The sequence below is a fragment of the Thermobia domestica genome, chromosome 13 (assembly GCF_964235325.1).
Source record: "Thermobia domestica chromosome 13, izTheDome1.hap1.1, whole genome shotgun sequence".
Taxonomy (NCBI): domain Eukaryota; kingdom Metazoa; phylum Arthropoda; class Insecta; order Zygentoma; family Lepismatidae; genus Thermobia; species Thermobia domestica.
In genome coordinates, this window is record NC_137466.1 from 59,064,113 (window position 1) to 59,082,667 (window position 18,555).

The window sequence follows — 18,555 nt, forward strand, 5'->3', positions numbered from 1 at the left end:
ATTTACCTTCGTCGATGTAACTTCGTGATGTTTACCTAACTTAGTCACATATCCTTCTACCAATGATGAGTATAATACTCCAGCATGAGTATATTTGTACACTACCTTGCCTAGGTATTTCTCGGTTTGTTGTTCGCAACCACTTAACGATCCATTGAACACAATGTTGTTCAAGCATTTAGCTGCATCATCTAGTGATATCTGCTCGCAAAAATACAAGAAACTCTTGAATTCACATTTCGATCGATCTAGTGTGTGATATATTCCATTAGCTAAGTATACCACTTCCGGTAACTTATAGTACGTTCGAAAATTGTTAGATAACCCATTGAAATTACATTAAACATTTTTGATACAGTATTTTCATAAACAATAGGCGTTTTTAGCAATAAGTCGATGTTGTTTTCGTTATAGTCATATTTCATTATTCTAATGTTTCCTTTTCAGTCTCGAATAAAATTCTGGAATTAGTAAAACCTAATATTAATTTCCTGTTACTATTCATTTATTTATTTATTTGTGTTTTAGTCTACTGTCAACAATTTATTTAATCCTATGTATTTTATATCTTATTTTTACTTTCTAGGTGTCAACTGATTTTAATTAGTAATTTTAATTTTACATTCCATACATTTATTATTTATTCACAATTCTAGTAACTATAATTCAAAAAGTGTCTATCGATTCGGGAAATTTCCTGATGGAGATTAGCATTTCCTCCAATCTCGGGATTAGGGTTTGGTTGAGAAAGTGCCCCCTTTCTGACACTTCATCGGTAGACCCAATTTGTACCATAGTTACATTAGACCCTATGTTAAAACTTTTTTTTTCACCAAATCAAAATTTATTCATCACCGTCTGATGTTTTATCTGTCTCACCATATTTTTCACCATTTTTACTTTCTACAAATAATTTTAATCGTCTTAAGTCTATAGTGTCACTCTTCTTTTCACCATTTTTAGTTTCATACTGTACTTTGTATGAATTATTGTTTATCTTGTCCACAATTACCCCTTTAGTATTGTAACGGTTACCAAAACATGCGGGCAAACCTGCTCTTGGCATTTCCCTAATTAACACTTTTTGACCAATTTCAAAATTCGGTTGATCAAACTTTTTCTCTATTTGCTTCTTCTGAGATCTAAATCTTCTCTGCAAATTTTTGTACGCTAGCTGGCGTGCCTCTTTTATGCTCTGAAGTCTCACCTCATTGTCGACGTATTCGCAAGGAATGTCTAGGTCCTGCTCAAGAAACGTTCTTGGTTCGACTCCATGCAATAGATAGTATGGCGAAAAACCAGTACCATCATGCACTTGCGTATTAATAGTAAATATCAAACTTGGCAAGATCTCGTCCCAGTTTGAAAAATCCTTGTCAATGTAATGCTTCATTACTTGCTGTAATGAGCCAATGGCCCTCTCTGCACTCCCTATCGAATAATGGGCGCTTGTATTCGCAAAATGCAATTGCATTCCAAATTTCTCTGCCATTTCTTCCACTATTCTGCTGCGATGAGATGATAGCCTGTCCAGATGGAGCTGAGATGGAACTCCATGTTTCGTAATCAGATCTTCGAAAATTACCTGCGCAACGATCTCTGCCGTTACTGCGGGTACCGCTCTAGCGATAACAAATCTAGTTGCATTATCTACAAACACTAGAATGTACTTATTTCTATTGTTACGAGACAATTTGAAAGGACCAACCTCATCCATCACAACTGACTGAAATGGAGCATAAGAGGGGTACGTCTGCGCGTGAAATGGTACTCTTCCTGTCTTTCTTTTCTGTATCTGGCAACTTATGCATTCTCCTATCTTCTCCATGAAAAACTTCTTCATGTTCGGAAAATATATTAATTTTAATGCACGTCTATAGCATTTCGTGTACGAAAAATGTCCGCTACCATATACCGAACAATGTAGGTTCTTAAATACCTGTTCTCTTAACGCATAAGGAATACATAATAATAATTTTGTACCACCTGCCATTCTTTGTGTTCTATAAAGCCTATCGTCTTTTACCGTATACCATCGGGCTTGCTTTTCGGCCTTTACATCAGCATCCTCTGGGTGTTCAATTGCATGCATAATCGGTCCGAAAAATGAATCTTTTCTTTGTAACTCGCCAACATCAATGTCCTCATCGAAAGTCAAATTAACTTGGAGATCTTCGGAATTCACTTTCAACGTTTCTAACTCAATATCATCTATTGTTGGTTCAATGTCTGTGTTCCTGGACAAAATATCACTAGGATTCTTTTCTCCAGGACAATGCACCGGTGTGTACTTATACTGAGCTAAGTCTAAACTCCATCTTACCAATTTCGGAGCTAATTTAGGTGACGTTTGCAAATACTTTAATGCCTTACAATCGGTGTACAGCTCAAATTCTTTATTGAACAAGTAATAATTAAATGCTCTTAAAGAACTTATCACTGCCAATATTTCTAATTCCACTATGTGTCTGGTCTTCTCTTGTGGACGTAACACACGACTGTAATACGCTACTGGTGTCCATTCACCATTAGCCTGTTTTTGCATTAAAACTCCACCAATCGAACTAGTCGATGCATCTGTGTACACTCTCGTGTCCAAATCTTCCCTAAATGGAGCTAGTAATGGTGCATTCAGTAGTGTTGATTTTAATTGATCGAACGCCTGCTGGTGTGATTCATTCCATTCGAACTTATGACCCTTTTTCAAAATTGGTTGAAACGCTGATGTGATTTTGGCATAGTCCTTACAGAATTTTCTAACGTAATTTGTTAAACCAAGAAAAGATTTTAACTGCTTTACATTATTCGGGGCCTTACATGCTTTTATCGCCTGAATTATCTTCGGGCTAACCTCGTATCCTGCGTCACTGACAATGTGTCCGAGAGCCAAAATTTTCCTTTCTATGAACTGACATTTTTCTACAGATAGTTTGAGTCCGTAATGTCTCAATCTTTTGAAAACTGATTGTAGTACATCTACCATTTTCTCCTGATTATTCGTATATATAAATACATCATCCATATAATAGGAAACTGACTCCGGATTTACATTTGCCAGGGTCATCGCCATTATTTTTGTGTATATGGCGGGCGATTGTAAGTATCCCATCGGAAGAACACGATACTGATAAGCTCCTACGCCTGGTATATTGAATGAGGTATACTCCCGTGACTCCTCAGAAATAGGCACTTGATGATAAGCTGATTTTACATCCAAAATACTAAAATATTTATGTCCTCCCATACACGTTAAAATTTGATGGATCGGAGGCAGCGCAATGCTATGTAATTTGACGCATTTGTTCAAAAACCGACAGTCCAAAACTGCACGAATACCCCCTGACGGTTTTTGTATAAACAACATCGGAGAGTTGTAAGCACTTGAACTTTCTTCAATTATTCCTTGCCTTAACAAAATATTAATTTGTTCCTTGACTTTATCTCTTAACGCTATGGGAATTGGATATTGGTGTCGTCTAAATGGTACTTTTGTTTCTAACTCGATGTGGTGCTCAAAATGTTTTACTTGGCCTAATTCGTCATCCTGCCATGCAAAAACATCCGCAAAATCATAGCACAAACTCTCAATTCTATTCCTAATTTCCGGTTTCGTTTCGGTCCCAAATTTCAATCGAGATTTATCAAAATTTCTACGAGATCTTAAAATACTATCTATATCTTCAGTTGATAATCCTTCGTTCTTCAATTGTTCTTCATCCACGCATTCTTCAGCTTTTCCTAGCGTTACATTTGGTCTTAATAAAATTGCTCTATTAGATGGATTAATAATTTCGATCTTGTTATTTTCAGCCGATAAAAGTGCTCGCGGAATCAACACATTGTATTGGGCTTCTATCTTCCTGTCCGGTTCTAACAAGTATTCCCTGTTATTCCAAGAACTAACCAAATTCACTTCCACAGTAGTCTTAGTCCTAGGTAACAACCGTACCTTATGACCTAATACCCATCTTGGTCTAATACAATGTTTTATTCCTAAAGCTGCATTATCAGACACAGTCACAGATTCCTGTTCTTCCCTTTTCCTTAATCTTGGCTTTCCAAATCTCTGCAATGTCAATTTATTCTGACCGTAATTTATTTGGCAATTCTGACTCTGTAGAAAATCATTCCCGATCAAAACTTGATACGGAAAATCCTTCACTACGCGAAATTCCAAATGAAATGTCTGTCCGGCCATTTTAAATCTAATCACAGCGATCTTATTTACTACTAACACATTCTGTGTTATTCCACGAATCCGTGTTGGTCTAGGGATTACCTTCGCACTAGGTGGGACTAGCTTTTCATTTACAATAGATATCTGCGATCCTGTATCAATCAACGCCTTATGACTTCTACCATCTACTTCTATCGGAACATAGAGCATATTATTATCAGTTAACGTAGAGGCTACTATTTCTCTAACTTTTAATTTACCACCTGTAAATGTGCCTCTGTCATTTACAGTTTGACTTAGTTTAAATTATTTGAACTTGTAGCCTGATAATAAGTTGTACCATTTATCTGGTTCGGTACCACTGGAACATACTGTACTGGACTATTTACTTGGCTATGATTTTGGCACCATGATGTACCATTAACACCATTCGCACAACAACTATTCCCTCTTTGTTGCCAAAAACCTCTCTTCCTTCCGCCTCTGTTATTACGCCAATTATTTCTAAATCCTCTTCCATTATTGTATCCGCTAGAACCTCTATTCCTATTATAACTATTATTATTGCCATTTCGATTCCAATTCCTATTTCCATTATTCTTATAAAAATTTCGTCCTCCATTCCGAAAATTTCTATTTCCTCTAAAATTATTACTATTATTCTTCTGTTGCTTCGAATCACTACCGCTTTTATCTTCTCTACTATTTCGGTCTTGAAAATTAGCAGCTAATGTCAACTGTAATTTCTCTATTTTCTTCTCTAGCTCACTCAATTGAGTGATACTCGGTGGCTCTTGCTTAATTTTTACGTCTTCCCTATTTTTAATCTCTTTCTTTAACAACAACTTGTCTACGTCCACATCGCTATCTTCCTCTTCTACTTGTTCTCTCATTTTCTTTAAAAGGTCTTTGACAGTAACCTTTCCGTTTTCCCGTTTAACGCGTTTCTCTACTTTGCACTTATTCTTCTCTATTTTCTGAAGATCCTCTACAAATTTATCAATTGTGGAATACGAGTTAGTTCCTACTCGTTCCATGAAATATGGCTGAAGACCACCTACAATTATCCCTATTTTCTTTTTATCATCCATGCTAGCGTCTAATCTTTCGCACAAAACTAGCATATCATACACATAATTTATTATAGGTTCATCCTCAAGATGCAACCTTTCTCTTATACGTTCCTCTATATCTAATGTTACATTTGTACGTGTAAATTCTTCTATTATGCTTTTCTGTAGTTGCTTATAACTAGTTTCGCTAACATTCCGTCTCTTTAAAAATACCTTCATCCATTGTCTACCATTCCCTTTAAATACACTAGGTAATAGCTCTTTTCTCTTTTCCTCACTTACGCCTGCCATTTGACACGCGTCGTCAAACTCATCAAAGAAACCAATTATATCGCTATCTGTCTTCAAGTCAAACTTCGGAAGTTTGTTTACATCGGAATAAAATGTTACGCCTGTCGCCATTTTATCTTCTTTTGTACTACTCGACTGCTTATTACCAATTACGCTACTTCCAAATGGAAAAATTGATGTAAAATCTTCCGTATAAGATTTTGCTATAGGACTGGACGGAAAATTTTCGACGGGTCCTAATTTCAAATTCGGTTTCACACTTTCTTGCTTTTTCTTACTCGAACTTGCAATATTAAACAAGTTTCCGACCTGTACTCCTTTTGCCGCTTTTTGTGCTCTCGTACGAATACTTTCGTTACTCATTTACTTATTAATTACTTAAACTTATTCTTATAACACGTATATTCGAGCTACTTAATTAACTTGTCGGGAGAATCGGATAACTATTTTCTTATTGCAAAACCTTAAATTCACTATATCAATTAATACATGATAACTTACTACCTTAACCTAATTCGAGAAAATACGATCACAATATTTAAAATTACACTTCATCGTAGAGAGGGTGGGAAGGGTGGGTTTTCGTTACGTAATATCTTATCATTTAACCTATGGACTTATTTTCTAAGAAAGACTCAGATCATCTCCGCCATGGGTGGGAAGGGAGGGAATTAAATTTACTAAAATCTTTACAAATAACCTCCGCTAGGCATCGAACCCTAAGCATACTCCACCATGGATGAATTACTACTGGAATCGTACCTTGATCTAAAAGATCTTAAGACCAGCATCTCACCACCATGACAACCTAGCCACTCAGTGCCTAATTGGGGATGCAAAGTTGAGTGCAACTAGGCGCCTTCCACTCACCATCTAGAATGAGTGGGACAAACACTGATATTAACTTGCGAGAGGTTTCTCATTTGGGGATAAATTAAATAACAATACGTCCACTTCATTAAAATAAAAACACTGTATTTCGTTATGTTTATGAGTGTACTGTAAGATTTCAGAACGTTAGTAATGACGGATATTAAGATTCATTTTGCCAGACGAGTACAGAAACGGTCAAGTATTGAGCTTTTGAATACTGAATCGGTGCTACACATACCTGAATAAACTGGTGTATTTCCCTCGTTGTTCCGGCGTTGAACTCGGCTCCTTTAAGCTGAATCTCCTAGCTGATGAAAGACGAAATGAGCATTGAAGTATGACTCCGTTCCAATGCTACTCTCTGCATGACGTTCTCCGTTGTTAGGATGATTTGGAATATGAATTATTTTCTCCTCCTGTCATCTGGCTGATTCTCGAATAGAACTTGGTTCTCCTAACTCGAACCAAAGAATGATCACTGTAACTTGATCATAGACTCTACTATAGACTTCCTATCAAATCTCGAAGTACTGTCCACTGTCGAATCTCTACGAACTCTCAAAGGACTCTCCAAGGACTGTTTACGAACTCTCCCAAAACCTTCTCGTCCTCCAGTTTTGTTTCGCCTTGTCCAACCTCCGTCGTCTGCTGCAGCACGTGCAACACCGTTTTCACATGGAGAGACAAATTCCTTCCATGTGTCAAAACTCAAAATTGCAATCCTCGACACGTTCTGATTTCCCGATTCTAAGCAATTCTCCGTACATCCGTAATCTCATGAAATTCGTGAAATCTTACAGATTCACTTTATACAATTTCTAGAATCTGGCTAATGTGAGGATAGACACATTGTCAACATTTCCTTCCTACATTGCCAGACTCTCAACGATGACATTCTTGTACACATGTGTTTACAATAAACTGCTGACACAAACATTAGCAACTTTGTGCAGCTTGCATTTACTCGCATATACAACATTTAATTCCCATAACCTCAATAAATGATTTTGTGACATAAACATAAAATAGAATCAAAATATACAAATTATTTTCCTCGAAAATCGAGTCCTGCTACAATCTGTAACATTTTTTCTTTTTGTTCTTCAAACTAAATAAACATTTAGGAAAGGAGTAACATATTTATATCTAAGTTACCACCGTCGCAGCTTTGATATGATGCAATTTTAGGAAAGTAATTAAAGATGTCTTACTTACCGGTATCATTAATTCGGGATCCGTTTCTATATCTTCAGGATTATTGTTTTTTTAATTACGTATTATTTAAAATGATTCTCAAGTCACACGTCGATTGAGCTCTACTAGTGTTTATTTTTTAATTTTTTTTTCATAAAATATCCCTGCAAAATCGCTATCGGCAGTTTAATCTGATCCAATACATGTACACTCATGTCCAAAATTATTGTCGCATATCTAATAATATGTTGTTGGAATATAATTTGATAACGAATTCGCCCGGTATTTCTTATAAATGTTAGTATGTGTATAATCGGCAAAGACGTGTATGTGGCAAATTTCATGTCAAAAGAGCAGTAAATAAGAACAATAAAACGAAAATAAAACTTTCTTGTCCATTTAACAACATTGTGTTTTACTCATTCTAATTTTCGCATTTATAATTCTTTTCCTATGAAATTTACCAGAAATATACATTTCCCGATTATACGCATAGTATCAGTATTAAAGTACCCTGCTAAATCATTATCAAATTATATTCTTACAAGAAGATAGTTATAGACATGCGACAATCATTTTGGACATGAGTGTACCAATGAACGTGCTGTTGGGTGTTGTTTTCTGGAAGACTTTTCGAACGTTCACTAGATGATACAGCAGCAGTCATTGTAGAAGTTAATCGTAATGAGGATATTTTAAACTATAAATGCAAATGAGGGCTGCCGGTACAATCCAATAGTATCATTTCAGATTTTACTAAGGGAGGTGAGACCGCCGTGACTCAGTGGTAGAACGTTCACCTCTGGTGCAATGGGTCCTTTGCTCGATCCCAGCTCGCGCCAAGTGAGCTTTGTGCCAGACAAACACCGTATGCGCAGGTTTTTTCGGGGTTCTCCCATTTCCTCCCACTTTCTTCATTCCATCACTTCATTCATTCCCGTCATCACCGTTTTCTTTAGCCGGCCTGCATAATCGTGGGACGTAAAACAAAGATTCCATTTCATTTTACAAAGGGAGGTGGCGGTAAAATTGTCCACCAACATAAAAGTTTCACGATTTTTTGTTAGTATTTTAGTATACGGTTCATTAACAAGTGTACGTTTCTGAAACTCAGGGGGGCATTTCCTAATATATAGTCCTCCTCCTGCCTTCCCCAAATGTCGTCCCTGATATAATGCTCGATAGATACTTAATCATGAAACTCCATTATGTCGTTTACAATCAACTATCTTCGGAACTATTTATAAACCAAATAGTGAAAAAACGCTAGTTACAATATTAGGAAAATCCCTGGCTAACTTCAGAAGTACTGTCAAAGTAGAGTGGCGTTCAACACTGATATTACAGAATATGCAATTACGACATGTAGCTGACTTGTTTTTCGTAGCTGTGAATTCTGAAGAAACTCATAAGAGGCATTGGATGGCAAAGTGGCGTAAGTCACTTTTGAGACATTATGAGATATTGAGACTTACGCCACATTACCTTGCAGGGTCATCGGAAATTCGAAGTTACAACGTTCTTTATGCTGCCATGACTTGGCCTATTTTTAACTCTGAGATACGCAACTTTACCATCCAACAGGTTATGGTTTCAAGTTCACGGAAATGGCTTAATCTCATTTTCTTTTTAATGAGTTACGCCACTTCGCCATTAAACGCCTCATATTGCATCCAGCATTGCATTGGCAGTACTTACTTGCATTTATATTTAAAATATCTGCATTATCTTCACCTTATATTGACTCCTGTAGTGACATCTAGTGAACGTTTGCAGTCTTACAGAAAAACAATACTCAGCAAAGAAACATAATGGGCCCATAAATAAAATTTCATATTAATCTTTTGTTCGAACCAAAATATTTTCCTTTGTAGTTCCAACCTCAATTTCGGCTACATATGGGGCGCATCCAGAAAGTAAGTTCCCCACGCGTCCCATAGGTAGGAAACGCTATGTTGCGCGAAGCGACTATGTGTACGTGAGAGAGTAAGGTCCTAGCATGGCACATGCACTAGCAGAACTTCCCTAGTGCTTTCAGTAGCGTCGTGGCAGTGGTTGAAGATGGACGTTCCTATTCCAGCTCCCGCAGCGTGTGAAGTGCGAGCAGTGATAAAGTTTTTGAATACACTTGACATAGCACCAATCGAAATCCATCGTTAGCTGTGCCAGGTCCATGGGCCTAACGGCATGAGCAAGCAGTTCCTGCAGATTTTCCGCTCCTTATTGCACACCACTGTCACGGAGTGCCTGTTGATCAAGAAGTTTTGTGTTGAAGCAACTGACCCTAGAGCACAAAGCAAGATGCACAGTGTCAGCATTGATATTTTTGCAACGATACAGCTGACGATGGATTTCAATCGGTACTATGCCTTGTGCATTCAAAAACCTTATCACTGATCGCACTTCACACGCGGCGGGAGCTGGAATAGGAACGCCAATCTTTAATCACTGCCACGACGCTACTGAGAGAATTAGGGAAGTTCTGCTGGTGCATGCGCCATGTTAGGACCTTACTCTTTCACGTACACGCAGTCGCTTCGCGCAACATACGGTTTCCTAGCTATGGGACGCGTGGGAAACTTACTTTCTGGATACGCATCGTATAATTTGGAAAGCAAAGACTTGCATAGGAAGAGACTTCATATGCTTACTAAGCCAAATCTCTAAACTTACTTTAGTCAAAATCTCATGAGGTGTGTAGATCACGTGCTATATACACTTTGCTTCTTATTTCAATCTTAAGAACAATTCTAGTGTCACGTGTACACCAATTGATTTAGTTTGGTTTGCATGGCGTGATCTTTTCTTAATGGTAGTAGATTTTTACTATTTCCGTTTCAGTAGATAGATCAGAATATAGATGAAATATGTTCTTTGGGCACTTAATAGATTCTAGAATATCGCTTTTCGCTCTCTATTACCGGTTTTTTCTGACTAGTGACCTACGTTAAAACCCTAAATGATCATTTCTGCTACTGCTGGTTTGAATGAATTTTTTAGAACGCTAAATCAATTTTTCAATAAAACGGTTCTGTCTGTCTGTTATCGTGTTTGAACCATGTAAATCATCACTGAAACCGAAAGTTGTAGTGAATCGCTATCGCTTCCGGTTTTGATAGAGACTTAAGAACGGAGAGATTAAATGTATATATTCTTGGGTCGCTTAATTGATCCCTGGAACTGGTTCTCGTTATCTTTTTCTGTATAGTGATTAAGTTCTTAAACAGTTAATTTCTAACTCTTACACAGTAAAAAATGAGGTGTTGAAACAATACAAAATGACTACAACTTTGGCGTGTTACTTGTGTGTCAATTTTTAACAGTGTGCGTTAGACAAGTCACCTCCATCAACGAACTTTATTCGCCTAACTTTTGACTCTCAATAACAGACCAAAATCATATTCAGGAAGAAACTAAATGTCGACTAAAAGCAGTTAAAAGACTCATTCAAAATCTTTTGGCGTCGCAAATTCTGTCGAGGAATTTGAAGCTTAAAATACTAGGTATATAAAACGATAATCATGCCTTTGTCCTGTATGGTTCCGAAAAATGGTCGCTTACTCGGAAGGAATAACGTAGACTGATAGTATCGGAGAACAAGGTCCAGACGAATATTCGGATCCAAGAGAAATGGGAATGGGGAATGTCGGAAACTTCCTAACGAGGTACTACATAATTTATACATTGTTAGGGTCATCAAGTCTAGGAGGCTCAGATGGGTAGGTCATGTTGCCAGAATGGAAGAAAGTAGGAACGCTTTTAAAGTATTAACTGGAAATCCAATCGGAAAACGACCATTAGGAAGACCTAGGCGCAGATGGGAGGACAACATTAAGATGGATCTCGCAGAAATACGAACACAAAGTAGAAACTGGATCCAGCTGGCCAAGGATAGAAGTCAATGGAGAGCTTTTGTGAACGCGGCATTGAACCTCTGGGTTCCATGGGCCATAAAGTTAGTTATTTAATATCCTGGCCAAAATTGATGGTAATCCATCAAGATTTTCTTGACACTTTTGTCCCCTAACAGTCAGACAGATAGATAGACAGACAGACAGACATATATATACAGTCAGACAGAATAAAAGGGGTTTTGTTAAACCAAACGTCTTGAAAATCAAATGAAGAGCAGAAAGACAAATACAGTGATTGTTTTATCGTAAATTCGTTCCGACATTGTTGCAATGAATTAAATCCTTTTAGGTTTATTGTTCCTTTTAATCAACACCGAGGCTATATCAAATGGAACCTACTGCTTTAAGTATGATCTGAACCACTACTCGAGTTCATATCCGAAATAAGTATCCCCACTAGAAATCCTATTCTTAGGACTACACGTACTGAAAGTACGTACGTACATCAGCAATTCGACCATGAAAAAACACGATGAAGTTATGGGTGATATATACATATATAAAGGTTCTTCAAACTTTTTGCAAGTAGGGTTTTAGAATGTTCTGCGAACTCCCCTACTCTGAAAACATATTTGTCATATTTTATGTTTCAGCAGACAACAACTACAGCAGTGTAGTTACGTTTTTAAAAACAGTTTTAATTAAAATTAGCTGAATTTTCTGTCCAGCTACATTCAGCAGCACATTCAGAAGATCATAATGGACCTATAAATAAAATTTCATATAGATGTATTTGTTCGAACTCTAATATTTTCCTTCTTGGTTTAAACCTCAACTTGGATACCCATAATTTTGGATATTACTAGAAGAAAATACTCAGTTATAGCAATACAGAGTTTTCATAAAGTCTGGACGGATTTAATTTGCTTATAATTTTCATAAAAATGCTCATAATGAAATCAAATAAAGTGCAAACGGTAGCGGAAGGATTAAATTTTTACTTAGCAACACTGTTAGATAAGCGGAAACTCTGAACACGTTGAGAGAGGGAGAGGATTGGATGGATTGGCCGCGGTGGCCCGACCGCTTGGCCGCCAAGATCACCCGACCTTACCCCCTGCGACTTCTGCTTTGGGGTCATGTGAAAACGGAAGTTTATGCAAAGAAGCCAAGTGGTTTGGAGAACTTAAAGGACAAAATCAGGGCGTCTGTGGCTGGCATTTCGGATCAAACACGGCGGAACGCTGTGAGTGGATTCCAGCGCCGCCTACGCGAATGTGTGGACGTAAATGGCGCCCAGTTGGAGGTGTGGCGGTGAATGAACTGAGCTGGTGCAGATTACAGGTAAAAATTTAATCCTTCCGCTACCGTTTGCACTTTATTTGATTTCAATATGAGCATTTTTATGTAAATTATAAGCGAATTAAATCCGTCCAGACTTTATGAAAACCCTGTATTTGAAGATTATTAAGAGTGTTATCCATCTATATCTACGAGCTATTAAAATTTGTATTAACTTTTATACAATTTATTATCAATCTAATCTATACCTGTTTGAAATTTTCAACTAGTACGTGATACGTAATTTGTTTATTTACTTTTGGTATAATGTTCAATCTAAGTGGAATACAAGGACAGATCACGAGGTCCAGAGTTGGAGAAACTCACTATTACTGACGACTGTTTAAGATGATTATCCTATAATAACATAGAATTGTGGCAGTTGCCCCTTCCCTCTAATGGGTAATAAATATTTCTTCTAACAAGTCTTACTGTTATTGCGTTGAATGAACGAAATTCTTTTAATTAAATTTTGCGTGTTTTCTTTTTTTCAAAACGCCTTGAAATACAAGTAGCTCTACAACTTCTCATAATAATGGATCAACATCTAAAGTTCTTTGTATCCACTGAGAATCGATTACAGGTCCTGATCGTTTGATTTTCCGACAGTAATATTATATGCAGAAATATCACATTGAAAGTAACATACAGGGATGCGCACGAGACAAGATTTGAGGCTGTGTCGTTTCGAAAAGGTGCTGTAAAAGCAATGTCTCGACTCGAAAAATGTATGTTTCTATATTGGAAGAGCTTTGTCTCGACTCGAATTTTGTCAGAAAAATTCTGTTTCGACTCGTCTCGTGCGCATCCCTAGTAACATAATTCTTTATATTTATACAAGAAACAAAATAAAACCTCTCTTTGGATGCTTACCTTGAAAAATTTGTTTCAAAACTAAAATAACTTGTTTTTCACTTCCACTACTTGACTTACAGTAAGTATGGAAAACATTACGGTTGTACATCTTTCCTTTATATACATCAAATGGAGGTGAAGAAAGTAAGCGGTGTTTGTCCAATCTATTAGGCAACTGACAATCATTTTGGTAACCAAAAATGCTTTGAACTAAGACCATTTTACAATAAGCGGATGCAATGCAAACTCATAATTTCTTTTGAATGAATATAGTCGCTTCTTTAAAGAAAATGTGGCGTTAAAAGTAAAAAGAGACAGGAAAATAAGTGAAAAAGCAAATAGTGGTATATCACACCTGACTTTGTGTGTACTTATTCTAGAGTATTAGTTTACAAATATATACAAAAGTATTATTGCTTGTTGACTTATTTTTATAGTGAGTGGAAAATTTTAACCCATTTGCCTATTTTATTTATTTGTAGTATGACACAGATGTAAATTATTTTCAAATTGAATCCGGATTTAAGAAAGAATGATACAATGTGTTGCTTCGTAGTTAAGTTACTCTGTGGCTTGAGGAACCCGAAGATTCATCACCACAGAAAGAAAATACGTATATTTATTGGTTTCCATCTTGCCCGCCGCCATTCGTGGATAAAGCCATCCGCTGGATTGCTGTTACCTCTCTAAGAATCTGTTTTATATTACTTGATTATCCTCTTACTTTATTTGATTAGCTTTACAGTGTATGCTAGTCTACCCAAAAGTCTATTTCCTCTAGACTTCTAAACTACAATTACAGATAATATTATCTCGCACGTATTACCTGCAGGACACGGTGACTTAGTGATTGAGCTCTTCTGGTGGGCAGTGAAGCAGAGCGTAAGTAGCGGAAATGGTAAGTGGGAATGGGGAGTCGCAAACTGTAAAACTTAATCTACAATCGGATAATTTAGGAGAATATAAATAAAATAAATGAATTTCGGATTTTTATGTTGGTTATATGTATATTTCGTTATTGGTTAATTAATGTCGGAACGCATTTAATGACCGTGTCTATAGCCACAACTCCCAGTCACGACCCCTCTTCAATTTTATTAGAATTAGGAAAATTAAAGTGAGGAAAAAGAAGAAAGTAGGAGAAAAGAGGGAAGAGAGGAAGGGAAAAAGAAAGGATGAAGTAACTAGAGATGAAGAATTATTGAATAATAATGGGAATATGGTAAAGAAACTTGAATAGTTATTGAAAAGGTGATCAATACCCGAATGTTATTACTTGAGAATCAATTCTCAAGTATTCCCGAAGAGACACATGTTCCCTCATACTACCCTGACCTGGATTCAGGCAACTGCACAAGTAGGAGTTACCCTGACCCATCCCAGGTGATGAGAAGTTTTAATTTAATCATTTGTCTGCTACTCCCAAATGTTAAATAATCTTTATCCAGTAGCTGAATTTCCATAGTGGAGATCGAACTCACATTTGAATTTGCCAAGGGAAAAAATCAAAATGATTTACACATTTTCCACAAATAGAAGTTCTCGATATTCTTGAAAAAACTGTCGTTATCCAAGCTTATCCTGTTATTTTGGCTTTCCTTTCAGAGCCGATTTAGAATAATTTAGATTTAGTTATCTTTCATGACCTCGGTCATGCACCAATAGACATACAATATAGTATTACACACATATTATAAACACTATCGTCGTAAATCAAGCTTGCAAGCTGCTACTTAAAACTAAATTTGTCATTCATTCACGCATACACACATACATACAGGACAATGTGTTGATATAGGTAATTCAGTTTCAAAAGAAACTATAATCTTACTACAGTTGGTTGACATTTATTACATCTATTAAGAATTTAAAATATAAATAAAATATTTATAACATGCAATTGAATACACATATAAAAGTATCATTCCACATAGAATCTTGAATTACATCAATATGAATATAATCTTAGCAGAAAGATGAGAGAAAAACAAATAAAAAAATAATTTAAATTTTGATAAAATAAAATGTACATTTGAAAGCAATCCAGTTACATCTTATAATATTTCGTATGAAAGAAAAAAAAGTTAAGATGATGGTTAAATGAATCCATATCTCATATGAAAGGAAAGAAAAAAAGATGATAAAAACGAGTCTCTTCTCGTAATTTCAGACGATCTTTTATATCACACGTTTCGTAAGGCCCCCTTTTGGTGTCCATGTACTTAACTTCACTTTATTTAGATGTACACACATGAGATCATATTTATAAGTCGTGAACAACACATATTCAATCTGTAGACATATTTGTTTATACATTTTTCCAATTTCCGGAGTTAAGGGAACAAAGTTTTTTTGTTACTAATTTCACGGTGACTACGTCACTCATCTTGTCATTCCATTTATTACCTTGTTCATTTACTAGCTTTAAATCACTATCACCTTGTATCACATTAGTTGCACACATTCATGGTTATATTCGCACAATGTATAGAAAAACGAGAATTTTCTAGGTTCACAGAGATTTCTCTTTTGTATCAAGACCACGATTACTGAGGTGGAACACTGTTCAGGTTCGAGGATTCATATATGATGGACGAAATTGAAATGTAATTGCACAGGAGGATTTCAGGTTTATGGACTTGAGAGTAAATTTGATGATAAATTAGGGTTAGGATGATCTGCCTTAATTTCATGCTACATGCAGTTAGTATAATAACAGACGATGTTGATATTTACATATGTTAAGTAATCATATTACAAAGATTAAAGAGAATAGCTAACATGCAGCGGTATACTTTAAATTCACAGTTTATATTCGTCGAATTTTCTGAAACTATGGCAACCAACAATCGTTCGGGGTAGGTACCAAGACCCTTTACACATATTTAACTACGTAACTCAACATTATACATTTTACTTTAATATCACATTTATATTCAACACATATTTATATCTCAACATACATATACTCAATTATTATTTAATCTTTCAAATTAATGACCTCGATCAATAAAATTCCAAGGTTGCAACACTTCACATAAGAAAAATCCGACCATAGAACAAAATTCGACTTATTAACCGCGCATAATGATAAACATTTCTATTCTCAAACAATTTTAAAAGTGTGGACATTTAAAATGCAAGGCGTGCACGTAAACAGAGATATTGTATATATAAATGACTCTAAAAATGTTAGTAATACTTATGGGCCCAAATATCTATACAACATTCACCTCTATGGCAATCAATGGAAGCAAAGTAGAAATAACGGATAGTACAACGTAAAATTTCAACTAGATAGTGATAAAAGAAACGAAAGCAAAAATTGAATCGTATACTAAACTATCGCTCGCTATTGCGGTGGGTCAAGCTGTGATGGGAAACGGTCCCTTAATATTTGACATCAACAAAATACCTCCACGAACCGTGTCTCGCAACATCTCAGTTGGAAATTCAGGTTCAAATTATATATGTTAAATGGTTGATATTTGTCGGGTTCAAAACTCGGTGGAGGGTAGGTTGGAAATCTAAAACTCTTAGAGAAGAGAAGTTAGAAAGATAGCTAGGTAAGAGAAACAGCAGCGCGCGAAATGAAAATAAGCTTGGACAGTAAAACTACGAAGATAAGTGGTCGAACTTAGACATATGACAATCCACAGCCAAATATATTTTCATATGCCGAAACAGGTGGCCTACTAAATATGTAGCCTAAGATAAATATCCTCAAGCCCACGAGCTAGTCTGTGTTCTGAGCAAGATTTCCACAAAGACAGTGGCTTTATTGAAATCATATTTCGCGCCGTGTCCCGCCGAGACATTGGAGGCTCCGGCCCTACCGGAACCTCAGTGTGGTCTTTAATTTAGAATTTCTAAATAAAATATTATCCGACCTCTCAGAAACTGAGAAGAGTTAGGAGTAAAGTATGTAAAACTAGAATAAAATCAATAAATAGAAAACTTCTAACAGCGATTTCAAAAATAAAAAAATAAATAAAATAAATTGTGTACTATTAAGTTATCTGCCAAATCTTACTAGTAGCTCCCAATTCGCAAGATTCGCTACATCTTGAGACGTCTTTTAATTTCAATCACTACCTAGTTTAAGAACTAAGGAAAATGAATATATTTATTTGGAAGGATCGACATGTTGGTACGGAAATAATGAGGTTCTACTGTAATAAATTTACTAGGTTATTCAATCCTATCCAATTCGAGTCTCTGCGAACAGTGATGAAGTTGGCTTAATCAGATGACGCGGAAAGGAATAATTCAAAGTTGCAGAGTAGTATCTCAAACGTAAGCTGAACGCATATATTTAAACTGTACCAATTCTCCAAACGGCTATTCTCTTCAGTGATTACTTGGAAATTATCCAGAATCATTTGCCACATGACCACTATTCGCATCGTCAGACCAGATGAGCAGTTAGTATGTACGGTTACTATTAATTGTCGAGCCACGACACGAAAATACAATCCGTCATTTTCATAGTAAACAAAACATTTATGTATATATATATATATATATATATAATGAACAATTTGCTCTCGCCTTCGGTGCGAGAGGTCTCGGGTTCGATTCCCGGTGGAGGCACTCGGTCGAAAAAGTGTACAACGCTTTTTCAGGCAAGCCACCCTGAATGAGGTTTACCTGGGTTTTCCCAATTCACACCAGGAAATGCCGGGGTAGTACTTCCTTCCCCAATCATTTCTTCCTTCCATTTTCCCTTCAGCCCTCAAAACGTGAAGGGCTAAATGGCCTTAGTTGCCGAAAGCCCAGAAATCTAAATCCTAATCCTAATCCTAACAATCAACACTTTGTGGCAAACATTACAACTGGGAACATATATGCACAGGGGTCCTATTATTTATTCACATTCTCTACAATATTTATGTAT

General features: G+C 36.3%; 1 protein-coding gene across 1 annotated transcript in view; it reads right to left on the reverse strand.

Annotated features, from left to right (window-relative positions):
• LOC145669200 (uncharacterized) overlaps nt 1-13,737 on the reverse strand; it is a 32,003-nt gene extending 18,266 nt beyond the window's left edge. Inside the window, exon 1 of the mRNA XM_081737525.1 lies at nt 13,677-13,737. The gene's annotated coding sequence lies outside the window, so the exon portion shown is untranslated. The remainder of the gene's footprint in view (nt 1-13,676) is intronic.
• Nucleotides 13,738-18,555: the final 4,818 nt, after the last annotated feature.